Genomic DNA, 5,695 nt, shown 5'->3' on the forward strand with positions numbered 1-5,695 from the left:
AGCTATCTTGCTCTAACCTATTATGTAGTAACTAAAGAGACATTTCATGTACAGTTTTAGTGACATTATTTTTTTAATTAGTCAATGACTTGTTAATTGCTACATAACTAGTTGAAAAAGATATAGATTCAAATATGTTTGGTACCAAATTTTATTAAATATTTAATAGATATAAGAGCATATTTTACAATAAAAAATAGAATTGTGAAAAATAATGTTATGTCTCTATAATTACTAGACCAATTTTTTTTTTTTTTTTAAAGAGTATCATTGGACTAAATCAAATATTTGGGAGGGGTCAACTCTTATTTTTTAGATTAAATTTTGAAAGCATTAAAATAATTATATATATATATATATATATAAATAGGGGGGGGGGGGGGGCGCAATGGCCCCCACCCTTACACATGGCTATGCCCCTGATTATGATAGAAAATGACTTGTAACCAATTTCACATGCTCACTTTCACAATGATCCTATGTGACAATTAGTTCTAATTATTGGTTTACCACTTTAACATGAATATGTAATTTTAGATATCACTAATTTGGTAACGTTAGATTATTGGTTTAAAAGAATTCCATTTGAACCTTTTCTATGTAGGGTGGCTTTAGAACCTTAGGGTTTAAAAAGGGATTAGGGATTTAGATCCCTTTAAAGTGCTTTGACAGTTGACAATCTAATGCGTTTCCCAACAAAGCATTACAAGCATCATTGAGGGAAAATTCTTTGAATGGGATACTAAAAACAATGAGTTTCACTAGATTAGAGAGATGAAATTATTGTGTAATGGTTATTATTTTAGGTTTTTGATAATAAGCGCATTCAGACATTCATTAAAAAGAAATTTAATTAGGCCATTGCATTGGAACTTGGAAGGCAGTAGAACTAAATAAACAAATGCATGTTTTTTAGTGTAGGAAATATTTTTAGAAATGGAAAAAGAAAAAAGAAAATAACTTTTTTGACAATTTTTTTTTTAATTTTTTATTCTCAATGAAAGTAGTATTAAAATTTTTATAAAATTGTACATCCATTAGCAAATGACCTAAAAGCATTAGTTAATTAGACCATTTGTTTAATTGACTTATGTACAACATTTTAGAAAAAATTGATCGATTGTGATAAAAAATTCAACATTTACTAATGCCTTAGACATTTGTTTACCGAGCTGTTTATTTTATGATCTCTCTTTCACACAAGATGTGCATGTTGAAAGTCTCACATGAACAAAACTCTAAAGAAGTTGAAGAATTAGTATAACATAATAGGACTCAAATCTATAAATTTTTAACCTCTAAATTAAGCTGTGTTCTATATGTTCTATTAAACCTTCACTTAGAGTGCCCTCAAATTATTAATTCCCTACTAGTGTAGTATAGACACACGCCCCTCAGCAATGGGTTGTGAGTCTTGCGACCCACCTAACTTTCCCCAACCCATGTTATCAGCTTAATTAGCCTTCAAAATTCAGGAAGATGGAGACTGTTTGTCCCGAGATATGAACTCTACAGCCACCATTAGTACACTTACACTAGTACCAATAGCCACTATAATTAGAAGCATTTTATTAATCCAAACCTACTAAAGGAACTTGGACCAGTGTCATATATTTAGTCCTTTACATCGTTGTCTTTGCATAAAGCATGCTATTCATGGAGAAATTATAAATACTAAATGGGAGACATGGTCCCAGAATTAATGGTCTATGCATTGGACTTTCGTTCATCACTAAACACCATTGCAACCATGCCGATTAATTTTATGGAAATGTGACTATCACACATAAAATGGTAATGGTGTCTACCTTGATTGATTACCTTGTTTAATTTTTGCAAGAATATTATTTGCCATTGTCGACCACTATGACTGGTGTTACTTGCAACAATGAGGAGTTTCCAATTCTCAACCATCTCTATTGGAGTTTCGAATTCATAATGTTGGTAAAGTGGTACGAATTGCCACAATAAGTGAAAACATTTCAGCGATCAAAAATTCAAAATCCTATACAAGAACTTTTGACTAAGTTCATGATCCTTGAAATTTAGTCCTTGCATGACAATTATTCTTCGATGAATACTGAATGTACACATTTTTCATAGATGAATACTAAATTGGGAACAAAGTCCTTAATTTCATAGTCTGTGCATTTGGTTTTAGGTGGACACTGAATACTAAGTACAACCATGTCTATAATTTAAATAGATAGTGCGATATAACTTTGTCACTTCTAGTGGTGCTTAGAAGTTAGAACTTAGAAGTGACTGCTCTTTTTTGCTAGACAATATATTAAGTTTTCAAGGAAGCAATCGCATAAGCTATTGAACACTACTTAGATTAAAGTTATTCATGAACTATATAATTTTCAATTTTTTTATATATCCTAGTCTAAATCTCATCTCATATCACTTTTCTAGCTCTTACCCAAGTATTAAATTAAAAGGTGAATCTTTTTTTATTAAATTACAATATAGAGAGGTTTAGAATTATCAACCGTAGCTAAGTGAATGCTCTCATCCTCATCACTTTACTTAGTATAATAATATCAATTGCCACTATAATTGAAAGCATTTCATTGATCCGATCGGAGCCCTAAAAAAGAAACTTCGAGAGACGTCGTAGTCCTCAAATTCAATCCCATTTTTCTAACATACTATGCATGGATGAATATTAAATGAAATCATGCACCTTAATGATAAGACTACGCGATAGGCTTTAGTTCAAGTGTTAACACCAGATACTGGCATGCATGTTGATAATTTTAAAAGATTACTGCGATTGATGTTGACCCTTTGTTAATTTAAACGATAATTTTGGATGTTTTACTCTTTCTTTTTCATAGAAAAATTTATTTAGTATATTCTTGGAACAGTTGGAAACATATTGGCAATCGGCCAAACACCATGAAACACATATATCTATGCTAACATTTTGAAAGAGTTTCTTCCCAATCACGCTTTGTTTTTATTATTTATTTTTTAGATAGTGAGGGAGATAGGGTTCAAACTCAAGTATGAGACTTAAAATAATGTTATTATCACTTGAACCACTTCTAAATCTTGCTCTTGACAAAGTGAAATCACCCAAATTTTAAAAGTTTAATTTGTAGTATTATGTCAATCCTCTTTTACTTTTAATTTGAAGATAGACATGAAACTTGAACGTATTTTATATTTCCTCTACGGGGAGAAGTATGCAAAAGCATGTTAAAAGGATAACCTTCATTGTTCTGATACACCTTAATCCACACCCGTGGTATAGACTATAGACTATGGATCTAGATGGGAGAATGACAAAACCAAGGCAAACAAAGAACCATTTCCACCGACACTCATACGGGTTCTAATAAATGGGTTGAATTATGTGATAGTTAAAAAGACCATATATTTGTAATTTTAATTATATAATTTTTTTAATAAGTTATATAACTTATTTAAATAATATATATAAATAATCTTACACACCATCACATAATAAATTAAAAAATAATAATTTTAAACTAGCTAAAAACCAAACCAACACAAAGACATACATCATCTTTCTATTATTGGGTATAACCAAGTTTGTCCAAAAAACCTTGCATTCGTTCATTTATCGATCCTTTTAAAATACGAAAAAGTCAAATGAGGAAGTGAAACCCAGTAAAATTTGTCATTCTGTGCATGCTACACAAATATCAACAAGGCATCTTTCATAGTTTTTGTTTGCTGCACTGGTAGCCTAGTGCTCCTTGCATTGTCTGCACAGTGTAGGGGCTACGGGTATTGCTTTGTTATTAAGCCCAGGCATCTCATCGTGATGCTAAATTTTTGAATACATGTTGTTTACAGCTACGATCAGAGAGATGGGGCCCAATACAAAGTACAGACGTTGAAAAATTAGCCACACAGCCACACAAATACAAATATACAATACGGGCTTAGCTTGCTGTGTACTGACCTAGTTTTGTGTCTGGGTCGAACAGTAAATTTACTTTCCCTTTATACCCCTTAAAATGCCTACATAATGTGCAGAGATTCTTGGGCAGAATAGGGTCACTTGTGTCCAACCAATAGGGCAGTCCTCCTGGTTGGCAGTGGTACAGAGAGAGAGAGAGACACGTTTTATTGTGACTGAGATTTTCAGATTTAATATCTTATGAAAGATATTCCACTTAACACGAAGTACAGCTGAGCTTTACCCCCTTCTAATTTTTAATCAGACATACTGGACACTTACGTCTGCTACATCTACACGGAATTCAATCTTTTGTTCTTTCATTCTCTGCCCTTATTATTAAAAAAAAAAAAAAGAAAAAAAGAAAAAGGAATCCTTAAATTTTTAAACATTTTTTAAATTTATTTAAGAAAATAATTTTTTTTAACTCTTACCTTACTTTGGGGTTAAATTTTTATCCGTATTTTATTTTGTAGATTCACTATTGTTGTCTCAATAACAAATATTTTAATTTTTCTAATAAATGAGGAGCTAAAAGGTATGGATACTTTATTTAGATTATCATATTCATGTCACATTTGTATCACATTGATGTCGAACTAGTTATTTTATATTGTAATGTTTTAGAAGTTTTTTTTTTTTTTTTTCATTTTTTGGCTAACCATTTTAGAAGTTGTTTGTGTTACTACTCACGTTTGTATTTGTACTCTTGTTTGTGTGTGCTTTTTCTAAATTAATGTTATTGAGCTCTTTATTATTATTATTATTATTATTATTTAGAAGAATATTGAGCTCTTTATTTCGTATCATTAAATGAATGAAAATATGTGAACTAGATTGACCTAAAGACATAAATACGTAACAAAAAAAAGTAATGAGTAATAAATGCATATTTATTATGTGAATGTGATATTGACAGGAAAAAAAAAAAGGAGTTGGATTTTGATGGTTATCCAAACATTTTTTTTTTCCTCCTGAGCAATACACATTATTAATGAAAAATATTTTTCTTAAAAATCCCGTGATGGTATTTGGGGAGAGATACATTCGGCACCAGTCCACTTTGTAAGATTGTGGGCAACAAAATTAAAAGTTATGATGGTTTTTAAAGAATTACTCTGTATAATTTGAATTAGAGATATGATAATAGTATAAAATAAAACTAAATAAAAACTAGCTTATAAAAATTTGAAAATAAGTGGTGATTTAAAAGAATTCACAAGAAATCTTCAAAATACGAATGCTAGCTAGTACCAAATATTCCAAAGTTAATTAGATGGTAGTACCAAAAATTTATAGCAACTAAAAGATCAACTAGTTCATAACAAGTGCTACTGGTAGAAGATAATAATATCATTTAATTATTTTTTTCTATTTTTGCAAAACTGCAAACATGAACAATGCCATTGCATTTAATCAAGCCATGGACACCAATAAATCAAAAGGAAAAAAACAAAAAAACAATTAATAGCTGAGAGATAGTGGAAGAGTAGAAACTAGGAACTTTTTTTTTAAGGGCTTGTTTAAGCCGAGCCGAGTGGAGCCGTATTTGAGAATAAGTAAAATTTCTAAACTATAAAAAAAAAACAAAGCAGTAAAAAGGGTAAAATAGTAAATTAAAAAAAATGGTAGGAGTGGAAGAAGCAAAAAAGATGACGGAAACAAAATTAACGGCGAAATTTGTCCGTTAGCCTGCAACGGGGGAACGGGGAGTTGGGAGAATCTGATTTAAGATGTACGGTTGATTTAAGTGTGGGT

Source organism: Quercus suber, unplaced genomic scaffold, assembly GCF_002906115.3.
Source record: "Quercus suber isolate HL8 unplaced genomic scaffold, Cork oak 2.0 scaffold_130, whole genome shotgun sequence".
In the NCBI taxonomy this organism is placed as follows: Eukaryota; Viridiplantae; Streptophyta; class Magnoliopsida; order Fagales; family Fagaceae; genus Quercus; species Quercus suber.